The sequence below is a fragment of the Coenobita brevimanus genome, chromosome 1 (genome assembly GCF_032717465.1).
Source record: "Coenobita brevimanus isolate Jiangsu-jjx chromosome 1, ASM3271746v2, whole genome shotgun sequence".
In the NCBI taxonomy this organism is placed as follows: Eukaryota; Metazoa; Arthropoda; class Malacostraca; order Decapoda; family Coenobitidae; genus Coenobita; species Coenobita brevimanus.
The window spans coordinates 6538382-6550709 of NC_136954.1; the positions used below are offsets into that span (position 1 = coordinate 6538382).

The following is a 12328-nucleotide window of genomic DNA, read 5'->3' on the forward strand; positions in this document are numbered from 1 at the left end:
CAGCATTATTATTCATTCATTTTTTTATTTTTTCATTAATTTTTTCGTTTAACCCGTGCTCCCTCAGGACGTGATTTTCTAAGCTAAGGAGAGACGTTGGGAGAGGAACTGATGCAACTCACCAGCTATTTCACAAACAGATTTCTCTCTTTAATGTGGTATGTGTGTGTGTGTGTGTGTGTGTGTGTGTGTGTGTGTGTGTGTGTGTGTGCTGATGGGGTTTTAACACTATCTTTCCACAGTATTATGCCCGTGAGGTGAGAAGCATTAATATCATTTTACCACACTCGTGCGTTTGTCTCTATTCAAACTTTTCCATGAAGTTTAATGAGGGTAAATCCCCCCTCCCCTCTCTCTCTCTCTCTCTCTCTCTCTCTCTCTCTCTCTCAACATTACGATTGATATGCAACCTGATCTTGGTCTAACTCTGCCTCACCCCAGCCCATATCATGCAACAAATATCTCATTGCTACTTAACCCCTCGGCTGCGATGGATTTCACCCAGTTGAATAAAATCGTTTGGCATGATCAGTTTTCCAGAGCCAAATGAAATAGTCTCGTGGGAATAATCAGCATAAAATACAAAGTTTACATGTTGCGGCGAAAGGATTGACGATTTCAGGCTCGCGTACACTCCCTAAGCTTAATAAAATCGTTTGGCAAAAGCTGTGATGAAACGTTGGAGTAATTCCCACCATAAAAGAGTTAATGGTAGCGCACGGGCAAGAGGGTTTGGTGTTGTTCGTTGTTCATTTATTTATTTATTGCCATAGACAATAATTTACTGACACATTCCGATTTTGGTACACTTCCCCCATTTTTATTTGGTTCAGTGTTTCATCTTATTCCATTTTTTTTTCGCATGGTTTAGTACGAAAGATAGACAATGCTACGACTCTATAGCCTTTCCATGGCTTTTTTTTTTTTTTTTTTTTTTCGTGGGTGCCACTATAATCTGGTCTTATTGTTACGGCTCAGCAGTGAAGACACAGAGATGACAGTTGTAGGCCACTTTAGTGTAAAAGGAGTTTAACTTCCAGCTCCTTCTCCTCCTCCTCCTCCTCCTCCTGACATCTACTGACATTCACAGCGGCTGAATTTTGATGCAAGAAGGAATCGTGCAGCATCTTCAAAATAAAACTGTCTACTTTCGTGGCACATCTATTAACACTCCCAGGCTCTTCTGACTCACTCTCAGTTCCATGTATTCCTCTGACATTATTTATTGATCACTTGAGTAAATTTTGATAATTTTAATACCTGTAGGCCCCTATGATTAGGATGATTGTTTTCATCTGACAAAAAGATAATGTACTTACCCCGTTCATTTTAGTTTAGCTGATAATAAAAGCAGTCTCAGGCTCCTCACAATTAAAATGCTAAAGTTGTCCTAACCATGGCCGCCATACACAACGAAAATTGATTGAAATTGCAAACCCATACAACCCTATCCCCAATCCAGCCCTGGCCAAAATTAAAATCGTTTGCTCTTTGGTCAGGTACTCTCGCTTTTGACAATTTATTTTATATTGATGTTTTTATTACATTCGTTATAGGTAAGTGATTATTTTGGCCCTATAATTGGTCCGTGAGGCTTGCTTCTGACGACATGTTTTATTTGACTATCCGGCAGCTGAATGTAAAGCGTACCTATGAAAAAATAATAAAAATAATTATACCAGAAAAATTATGTGCAGATATTTTGGCCGCAATATTGTACCACGTTTGATTTTTGTATTTCTGGATCCCACTTTTTTCCATTCTTTGGTGAGAAAATAGGTCTAGATGACTACAATGATGATGATGATGATGATAGTGATGTTGATGATTAATAACTGACTGATGATGATGATGACGATGACGATGATTCATGATGATGGTGAGGAAGACGATGATTGATGATGATGAAAATGATGATAATAACGATGTTTTGTTGCATTTTCTTCAGGCATTTACCTTGATTGTTTGTTCATATAATCCAGGACTGATTTCACCTTTGTTGGCAGTACTGCAGTCATTTATACACTAATGTTTCGTTTTCTTCTTCCAGGTAAGTTCTGCATTGCGTACCTGCCAGTGGGCGTCGCTGTGGTATGTACTGAACTCGTTTTATGTACTATACTCCATTTTTCATCTGATGGAACTGGGCATCTTCCCTCCACTTGCAAAATTATGGCTGTTTGATAGTCATTGAACCTTAGTTATGGGATCGGAATGTGCCAACTTGTTCGCGTGTCAAAGACATCTTCCAGTCCCACCAACTCCCACAGCCACCACAAGCACCCACAACCGCCACAAACACCCACAACCAAAACAAACTACCACAACCACCACAAATTACCACAACCGCAACAAATCCACAGCCACCACAAACACCCACAACCACCACAAACACCCACAGCCACCACAAACTACCACAGCCACCACAAACTACCACAGCCACCATAAACACCCACAACCAACACAAACTCCCACAACCACCACAAACTACCACAACCACAACAAACACCCACAGCCAGCACAAACTACCACAGCCACCACAAACCACCACCACCACAAACTACCACCACCACCACAAACTACCACAACCACCACAAGCTCCCACAACCACCACAAACTCCCACAACCATCACAACCACCCACAACCACCACAAACTACCACAACCACCACAAACACTCACAACCCCCACAAACACACACAACCACCACAAACACCCACAACCACAACAAACTCCCACAACCACCACAAACTCCCACACCCACCACAAACTACCACAACCACCACAAACTACCACAACCACCACAAACTACCACAATCATCACGAACTTCACAACCACCACAGACCCCCACAACCACCACAGACTACCACAACCACCAAAGACTACCACAACCACCACAGACTACCACAACCAAAACAAACTCCTACAATCACCACAAACTCCCACAACCACCACAAACTCCCACAACCACCACAAACTCCCACAACCACCACAAACTCCCACAACCACCACAAACTCCCACAACCACCACAGACTCCCACAACCACCACAGACTCCCATAACCACCACAAACTCCCACAACAACCACAGACTACCACAACCACCACAAACTCCCACAACCACCACAGTCTACCACGACCACCACAGACTACCACGACCACCACAGACTACCACAACCACCACAGACTACCACAACCACCACAGACAACCACAACCACCACAAACTCCTACAAACTTCCACAACCACCACAAACTCCCACAACCACCACAAACTCCCACATCCACCACAACTCCCACAACCACCACAAACTCCCACAACCACCACAAACTACCACATCCACCACAAATTACCACAACCACCACAAACTACCACAACCACCACAAACTCCCACAACCACCACAAACTCCTACAAACTCCCACAACCACCACAAACTCCCACAACCACCACAAACTACCACATTCACCACAAACTACCACAACCATCACAAGCTCCCACAACCACAACAAACTCTCACAACCACCACAACCTACCACAACCATTACAAACTCCTACAACCACCACAAACTCCCATAACCACCACAAACTCCCACAACCACCACAAACTCCCACAACCACCACAAACTCCCACAACCACCACAAACTCCCACAACCACCACAAACTACCACAAACTCCCACAACCACCACAAACTCTCACAACCACCACAAACTACCACAAACTCCCACAACCACCACAAACTACCACAACCACCACAAACTACCACATCCACCACAAAAACATCGACAACCACCACAAACTCCGACAACCACAGCAAACTACCACATTCACCACAAACTACCACAACCATCACAAACTACCACAAACTACCACAACCATCACAAGCTCCCACAACCACAACAAACTCCCACAACCACCACAACCTACCACAACCATTACAAACTCCTATAACCACCACAAATTCCGACAACCACCACAAACTACCACATCCACCACAAACTCCGAGAACCACTACAAACTCCGACAACCACTACAAACTCCGACAACCACCACAAACTCCGACAACCACCACAGACTACCACATCCAACACAAACTACCACAACCACCACAAACTACCACATCCACCACAAACTACCACATCCACCACAAACTACCACATCAACCACAAACTATCACATCCACCACAAACTACCACAACCACCACAGACTACCACATCCACCACAAACTACAACAACCACCACAGAGCCCACCATCCCGACCCCAGGCGAAAAGTAGGCTGCCAGAATAGACCTAATTATATCTCAGTTACCTCTGACAGGCAATTCCCTCAGTAATGAAGGGCTGTATTTCTACGCAATTACCCTCCTAGTTCTAACCTCGCTGGCTTAATTAAAGACCTTTTTAAGGTAATTTGTTCTCTAATCTAATCACCATTCACAGACATGTATCACGGGTACACAGCCAGACAATAATATCGTTATACTTTTTTGTCGAACAGTTACAGTTATGAAGCTTATATAACATTCTGGAAAGTTAATTCGGTTTCAGATATTACTAGATTTTGAAAGTAGCTGCTCACTTCAGCTTATCCTACGTCTCCTTCACACCTCCACCTCATTCACGTACACTTTCCTTGACAGTTCTTCATTCTCATCCTCTCCACATGGTCGAGCCATCTCAGAGTCTTTCCCTTAATACTTTCAGTCAATCCACAACAATCACATCCACATCAATCACGACCAAACCAGTCACATCCACACCAGTCACATCCACACCAGCCACATCCACACCAGTCACATCCACACCAATCACATCCACACCAGCCACATCCACACCAGTCACATCCACACCAATCACATCCACCCCAATCACATCCATGCCAACACCACAGCGCCCCTTCACTTTCTCATTTATCTGTCCTTCTCTCCACGTAAGTGCATATACTCCTTTAGGATAATTCATTTCCATTGCTTTCTTTTTGACAAGTATTCCTCCAACAATGTCCAAGCTTGATTTCCATCAGCTCAAAGATCACTTCTCCAGCATCTCCAGTAAAGACTATGAGACATAGGTTTTTGAAACACCGCCTCTTTTAAATACTTTCCATATTATAGTTCATCTGGAAAAAGTATTTGGCCAGTGTCAGTCAAACGTATAGGTTTTGCGGTTTACTTGAAAGCACGAGATTGAAAATTAGACATCCAGAAAAAAAAAAAAAATGATTCTCGCCATTGTCTGACTCATGATGGATAAGCAACAAACATCCTGTCACTTACACGTCCAGTCCCCTTTAGGCTGTAGTAGACAATTTATTTAGCTAAGGTAGAGATGCTGAGGGCGCTCCTTTGGCACCTGAAGTATGACCCTGAAGTCTTTCCTACATACCGGTACGCATTTACACATTTGCAAATCACACCGAGGCACTGAGTTATGTTTGAACTGTGATTTATTTACGTCGACGGTGTGATAAATATGCTGCGTTGAGTAAATATCAGATCTGTGAGGGAGAAATTGCATAAAAATAGTACGTAGGTAGACCTGTTCCCCCCCTACACACACACACACACACACACACACACACACACACACACACACACACACACTCTGCGAGGCCCTATGTGTATTTAAGTGAGGAAGGGGAAGAGGGTGGTTTTGTGACTGTGTGTGTGTGTGTGTGTGTGTGTGTGTGTGTGTGTGTGTGCGTGTGTGCGTGCGTGCGTGCGTGGGGGTTGTGACCAAAAATTCCTGGACATATCCTGGTCCCGACCGCCTTTCACGGGATCCGGCTTCAGACTGTACAAGAACACAATTAAGTATCGCCGCATTGGTTCCTTCAACGACCATTACGAAAAAATAAATGGTGAATCCATCCATCCATCATCCAGTCCTACTGTACATTGCCCCATGAGGAGCGTAGGAGTCCGGGGCTAAGCAGTTGGTCCCGACCAGCCTCACTCATCCCTGAGTGGCATTACATGAGCAGTCAACCCCAACCATCCCTTGGATATAAACCTTCACCGGCTCAATCCGATTGGAGCGCAATAATTACTCACTAAACCACCAGGCGCCATAATTTGGTTATATGGTTACCATCCAGCATAGTAAATGGTTTCCTGGTGTACAGGAAACCATTTGGCTTGTCACTCAGTGTAGAGTCACCCACAGGCAGAAGGAAGAGGAAAGAATGAAGGAAAGAAAGACAGAAGAGGAAGTGTAAAGTTACCCACAGGCAGAAGGACAAGGAAAGAATGAAGTTAAGGAAGACAGAAGAGGATGGAATGAAAGAAGGATGGAGGAGAGGAAATGGGAGACACCCGGCAGCAGCACTACATCGAGTGAGTGGATGGTGAGCGCCCCCACCTACCACAAATAAATGGTGAACTGTCCATAAAATTACATGAAAGAATTATGTTCAATTATAGAATATTTGTTTTGTGGGAAGATACAGTAATTTCGGGGTGATTTGGAGCGTCTTCAGGTGTAAATGGAGACTGATTAAATTATAGGTGTGTATTTTTAGCCAGATGAAGAAAGATAGGGATTGGTGAAGAGGGAGAAGGTAGAGAGCGGAGGGAGGGGGAAGGAGGGTGAGAAGCAGCGGAGTTAGATGGAGAGAGAGAGAGAGAGAGAGAGAGAGAGAGAGAGAGAGAGAGAGAGACAGCACAGAAACAGCTATAGAGAAGACAGAGAAGGAGAGTTATAGCCTCGCAAATCTGAATGCCAGAGACAAACTGTTCCAAAAACTGTGCCGAAAACGGTGATTTATACTGGGGGAATACCTTTACGGTGTGGCCTGGGGCAGGGGGAGTGGTCTGGGGAGGGGTGAGTGGTCTGGGGAGAGGGGAGGGGCCAGGGGAGGGGGAGTGGTCTGGGGGAGAGGGGAGTGGTCTGAGGGAGGGAGGGAGTGGTCTGGGGAGGGGGAGAGTGTTTGGGGGAGGAGGGAAAGGACTGGGAGAAGGGGAGTGGTCTGGAGAGGGGGGAGTGCTCTGTGGAAGAGGGGAGTGGTTGGGAGTGGTCTGGGGGAGGGGGAGAGTGTTTTGGGAAGGAGGGAGAGGACTGGGGGAGGGGGAGTGGTCTGGGGAGGGGAGAGTGGTCTGGGAAGCGGGAGGATGGGAGTGGTCTGGGGAAAGGGAGGAGTTTGGGAGAGGGGCGGGGGTGGGGGAGGGGAGTGGTCTGGGGGAGAGGGGAGTAGTCTGTGGGAGGGGAGAGTAGTCTGAGGGAGTGAGGAGTGGTCTGGGGAGGGGGAGTGGTCTGAGGGAGGGGGGAGTGGTCTGAGGGAGGGGGGAGTGTCTGAGGGAGGTGGGAGTGGTCTGAGGGAGGAATACACATAGTCGTCCCATGTGTCTAGCGATGGTATTCTCGCTGGTTAAGGAAGCTCCCTGACACGTTTTCCTAAACGATTTATTTTGCATATTACACCTTACTATCCTGTTCTGTGTCGAATAAATCCCTCCAGTATCACTAAATTCTGCATAAGTAACGTACATAAGAATATAAAGCAAGCTTATCCAAAAGAATAAACCGCTTAGGAACAGGTGTTTGAGAGCTTTCTTAACCGACGGCTCAGGGTCCTATTTTGCATTGATGGGGCTTCGTAACTCATGATGACGATGATGATGATCCCTTCACCACCAGACGTTCGTGCCAAACAGAATACGCGTCCGTTGGCAGCAAGGACGTCCTCGAACTGAAGTGGTGAATTAAAAGACAAAACAGGCTGTATTTATAGTTGCCTTGTTTTGTTCTAATTTGTGTGTGTGGTAGTAAATCCAATTCTGTTTTCATAATGGAGTTAGTGGAGCGAGTTTTGCATATTTGATGGCGGTATTTTATGGTGCGTGAATTAAACTGAATATTTATCCCTGTGTCACACACACACACACACACACACACACACACACACACACACACACACACACACACACACACACACACACACACACACACACACACACACACACACACACACACACACACTCTCTCTCTCTCTCTCTCTCTCTCGCACACACACACACACACACACACACACTTCCTACAGCAGAGTGAGGGTTTATGTGGGTTCCGTCCAGAGCCTGACTTCGTGATATATTGCACCACTTTCAACCCTCCAACGACTTTGGTTTTGGATTTTCTCTCTCTCTCTCTCTCTCTCTCTCTCTCTCAGTAAGGGCCAGGAGGGGGGTGAAAGGAGAACTTAAAGCGAGGTTTGAGAGGTGAGATTAGAGAGGAGGAGGGCGAGAGAGAGTAAAGAGGAAAACCTAAAGGTAAAAGTGGACCAAGAGGGAGATTTCGAGGAGGGGGAGGGGGGACTGAAAGAAAAAAAGGGGGGGGGGAGGAGTGGGGCGAAGAGATGGACTTAAACGGGGGCTAAAGGATGACTTACTAGGGAGAGGGAGTCGAGAGGAAGAGCTAAAGAGGGTGAGAGAAGGCAAGAATGTCACCTAAGATTGGTGCTTTATAAGGGCATGAGAAGGGGACTTAAATGGTGCCAAAAGGGGGACTAGAAGAAGACTTCCGGGAACATCTCAGACGAGGTGAAAAATGGGAATAGAAGGGGAATCACAGACAACTTAAGGGGTGCCAGAAAGGAGGAAGTAAAGGGCTCTAAGAAGGGGACTTACAAGGGGGCATGAAGGAGAACTGAAGTGGATTGCGACGGTGTGTATAAGAAAAATGAAAGATGGTGAGAGAGGGACATGAAGGGGGCGAGGGAGGGCCTGAGAGGGTACTTACAGGGGGTGGTCAAGGGAGGCGGTAATATCTCAGGCCGCCACCAAGCTACGCCCAGCAAACAGTCCTGATATTGTGTTAATGGAGACCAAGGTGGGGAGGGGGGAGTGAGGGGTAGAGGCAAGGAGGGAGATGAGAGAGGGGTGGAGGTAAGGAGGGTGATGAGAGAGGGGTGGAGGTAAGGAGGGAGATGAGAGAGGGAAGGATGTAAAGAGGGAGATGAGAGAGGGGTAGAAGATAAGTGGAGGAATGCAGGAAAGAGTGTAAAAATGTAGTGGAGGAGAGAGAAGGGTGGGAGTGAGGAGGCAAGGAGAGAAACGGGAAAGTAAGGAATGGATGAGGAGTTAAGAGAGGATTGGAAAGATGAAAGGTAAAGGCTTGGGGGGGGGGAGTGGAGGAAAAGGGAGAGGCAGGAGGGAAGAGGAGGGAAAATCTTGAGAAGGGAAGGGAGAGGAGAGAAGGGAGGGGAGGGGAGGAGACAGAAGAGAAACGAGTGGAGAGGAAGGGATGGGATAGAAGGGAGGTAGATGACGGGGTGGGAAGAGAGAAGAAAGGGAGAGGACTGGATAGGAGGGTTGGAGACGGGAGAATAGGCAAGTGAATGAGAAGGGAGGAAAGGAAGTGAGAAGGGAATGGAGGGGATTAGAGGGGAGAAGAGGAAGGAAGAAGGGAGGTGAATAATAAGGGAGAAAATGAGGCCAGAAGGAATGGAAGACAGGTAGGAGAAGGCAAGAGGGTTTCGAAAGGGTTGAGAAAGAAATGCGAGAGGGCAAAGGTCGCGAAGAAAGCGAAGTAGAAAAGAGGAGTGGAGAAGAAAAGGAAGAACTAGAGAAACAAGGTGTAAAGAGGATGAAATGGAGGGAAGAAAAGTAGAGGAATGGAAAAGACAGAGGAAAAGATTGTTCACGGCGCCGCTGGTGTAGTGGTATCATGCAAGATTCCCATTCTTGCGACCCGGGTTCGAGTCCCGGGCGGCGCACTTTTTAGGGGAGGCCGTGGCAGAATCGTTAGAGAGGCGGCCTGCAGTCCTAATGGACCCAGGTTCGAATCCCGGCAGGGGCAGGGAAGAGTTTAAGGATTTGAATTTCTTAAAAAGCAGACTTTTCTGATCTACCAGATGACCCGCCGACATGTCATAAAAGTACCCCCGCTAATACCAGTACACCAGTCCTGTATGAGACAGCCCTAGCATGTATTCAGTATGGATGATGGTATGGGTGTTAACAACAAAATGGCGACATGTGGAGATGTAGGAGGACTACTGGGCCCCAAGGAGACTTGGGAATAGGTCTTGAAGCCTTTATCCAGAGTCGGATACGTAAAAAAAAAAAAAAAAAGAAGAAGGGTAGGTAACAAGAAATATAGGAGTGTGTAAGACTGAAGAAGAGGGAAAGAAGAGAAGTGGAAGAGAGATGAAAGAACGAGAGATCAATAAGAAATGTGAACGTGAAAAGAAAAGGAAGAGGAAGGGTTTTTGCTAAGTGAATGCAAGAGAGAGAAAGCAAGGTGTGAAGCCCCCTGTTTTGTACAGTAATTTCTAAAGCATATGATAACGATAGATCATGTCTGCCTTTTCTGTATCGTTGCTGACTACGCTCTGTAATGTGGGATGCAGGCTAATCACATCTAACAAGGCCAAGTGATCCGTAAATTGCCGTAAAAAATAGTCATTCTTACACCTGGCAAGCGTTTACGACTGAAGAGGAAAGATAAATGAAAGGAAGGCAGAACTAGGAAATGAAACGAGGACGTAAAGGGAGGAAAGGAGAGAAAAAGCGGAAGAAGGGGGAGGGGAAGGAATGATTTAAGAACAGGGATAGGATTAGAAGAAAATCAAGACACGAGGAAGTAAGAGAGAGAGAGAGAGAGAGAGAGAGAGAGAGAGAGAGAGAGAGAGAGAGAAACATATGAAACGAATGAGGAAATAAAGAGACAGAAGAACGGGACAGTGAGGGGGGAAGAATGTAGAGAGAGAGGGGGGGAGGGGAGAGAGAGGAGATATAAGAATGGGAGAAGGGGAGAATAATGTAAGAGTTTAAGAGTTGAGAAAATGACAAGAGGAATGGAAGAGAGAGGGAAGAACGAAGGAACAAAGAGACTGATGAAACTGAAAGAAGGATGAATTTTGGTTGTGAAATGTAAGAGTGCAAGAGTTAAGATGAGGAGAATGGTAGCAGGCATAGAAAGAAGCGGGAAAGAAGAACGTAAGGAGAGAGGCGGACATGAATGGAGGTAAAGGCGAACGGTAAGTAGGAGGAGAGAGGAAAAATGTTTGAAACTGGGAAGAAAATAAAATGAATAGCAATTAATGGAGATTATGAGTCTGAAGGACGCAGAAGGGAGGAAAGTAAGCAAGATGTAAGCTGGGGACGTTGGCTAGATTTTTGGTTATGATAACAGCATATCTACCCATATATATCCTAGGCCAGTACTTATAAGTGGTATCATTATAGCGATATACGAGGTGTGTCAGAAAAGTTCCAGGACTGATGTCAAAGAAGATATATTTCAAATCCAAACTACAAACTACGAGTTGTCCCTTCGAAGTAATCCCCTTGGAGTCTAACACACTTTCCCATCCTTCTCTGCCACGCCTCCATACACTCCTGGAAGGATTCTTCCGGGATCCTCCGCAGCTCTGTCGTCACGGCCATCTTGATGTCTTCCACGTCTTCAAAACGGGTCCCCTTGATGACCCCCTTGAGCTTGGGGAAGAGGAAAAAGCACGCGGAGCCAGGTCGGGTGAGTAGGGAGGTTGCTCCAGCACGGCGATGTTCCTCTCGGCCAGGAACTGTCGGATGCTCAGGGCACTGTGAGCAGGCGCCTTGTCATGGTGAAGCAACCATGAGTTGTCCTGCCACAACTCTCGCCTCTTCTCGCGCACTGAACGAAGCAAACGCTGCAGGATCTCTTTGTAGGCGTGCTGGTTAATCGTCTGGCCCTGTGGCAAGAACTCGGTGGGGACAATGTCCCTCACATCGAAGAATGCGATCAACATGACTTTGACTTTGGACTTCGACTGTCTTGCTTTCTTCGGCCTTGGCGACATCGGACTCTTCCAGTGAAGGCTCTGGCGTTTGGTCTCCGGGTCGTACTTGAAGATCCATGACTCATCACCAGTGATGACTCTCCCTAGCAAGTCTGGTTCGGTTTCAAGAAGCTCGAGGATGTCCTGACACACCTGCATGCGCCGATCCTTCTGGTCATCATTCAGCAGCTTCGGCACCATCTTTGCGCAGACTTTCCACATACCCAAATCTTCAGTGATAAACTTCCAGACTCTGTCCCGGTTCATGCCCAGCTTATTTGCGATCAGTCGAACAGTCAACCTACAATCGCCACACACAATCTGCCTGACACGCTCAACGTTGGACTCAGTCCTGCTCATTGAAGGCCTTCCGCTCCTGGGGTGGTCTTCCATGTCCTCGCATCCCTCTTTGAACCTCTTGTACCACTCAAAAACACGTGAGCATGACATCGTCTCATCTCCGTACACCTGCTGCAGCATTCCCCGTGCTTCAGACGGAGTTTTCCACAACCGGACCAGAAACTTCAGGTTGGTTCGTTGCTCTGTGCTCATCGCTTGACGACCTGAAAC

General features: G+C 46.6%; 1 non-coding gene across 1 annotated transcript; it reads left to right on the forward strand.

Annotated features, from left to right (window-relative positions):
• Positions 1-9638: 9638 nt before the first annotated feature.
• Positions 9639-9709, forward strand: TRNAG-CCC (transfer RNA glycine (anticodon CCC)). The gene has a single exon. It is a non-coding gene; the product is annotated as a tRNA-Gly (tRNA).
• The last annotated feature ends 2619 nt before the right edge of the window (positions 9710-12328 follow it).